This window comes from Cebus imitator, unplaced genomic scaffold (genome assembly GCF_001604975.1).
Source record: "Cebus imitator isolate Cc_AM_T3 unplaced genomic scaffold, Cebus_imitator-1.0 Scaffold154, whole genome shotgun sequence".
NCBI classification, from domain to species: Eukaryota; Metazoa; Chordata; class Mammalia; order Primates; family Cebidae; genus Cebus; species Cebus imitator.
This window is the reverse complement of record NW_016107469.1, coordinates 4,764,868-4,765,908: the sequence shown is the minus strand read 5'-3', so window position 1 is coordinate 4,765,908 and position 1,041 is coordinate 4,764,868.

The following is a 1,041-nucleotide window of genomic DNA, read 5'->3' as shown; positions in this document are numbered from 1 at the left end:
TAGCAATATGAATGTTTCCCTTAGCACTGCTTTTGCTATATCCCAGAGGTTTTGATAACTGTGTCAGTTATAACATTCATTTTGAATATTTAAAAAAATTTTTGAGATTGATTTTATTTTTAATTCAATAATTATTTGGGAACAGATTGTTTAATTTTTATGCATTTGTATAGTTTTGAGGGTTTCTTTTGCAATTAATTTCTAGTTTTATTCTGCAATGATTTAAGATACTTATCATTTTAATAAACAGTGCTGAGATAATGGGCTAGCCAGATGCGGAAGATTAAAACTGAACTCCTTCCTTACACCATTTACAAAAACTAACTCTACATAGATTAAAGACATAAATGTAAAACCCAAAATTATAAAATCCCTGTAAGACAACATAGGCAATACCATTCAGGACATAGGCAGGAGCAAATATTTTATGATGAAGACTAAAAGCAAATGCAACAAAAGCAAAAATTGACAAATAGGGTATAATTAAATTAAAGAGCTTCTGCACAGCAAAAGAAACTATCAACAGACTAAACTATCAATAGATTAAACAATTATTTTCCTTGAAATTTTTTTTTAAATTGTGCATCCTACAAAGTTCTAATATCCAACGTCCAAACTAAACTTAAGTAAATAAATGTACAGGTTAAAAACAAACGGCCACATACAAAGTGAGCAATGGACATGAACGGAAACTTTTCAATAGAAGACACACATGTAGGCAACATTCATATGAGACAAAGCTCAACATCACTGATCATTAGAGTAATGCAAATCAAAACCACAATGAGATACCATCTCACAGCAGTAAGAATGACTATTACTATAAAGTCAAAAATAACAGATGCTGGCAAGGTTGTGGGTAGAAAGAAATGCTTACACACTGTTGATGGAAGGGCAAATTAGTTTAACCATTGTAGAAAACAGTGAGACAATTTCTCAAAGACCTAAAGATGTAAATACAATTTGACCCAGCAATCTCATTACTGGGTATATACCCAAACAAATAACAATCATTCTCTTATAATGATGTGCATGTGTAGT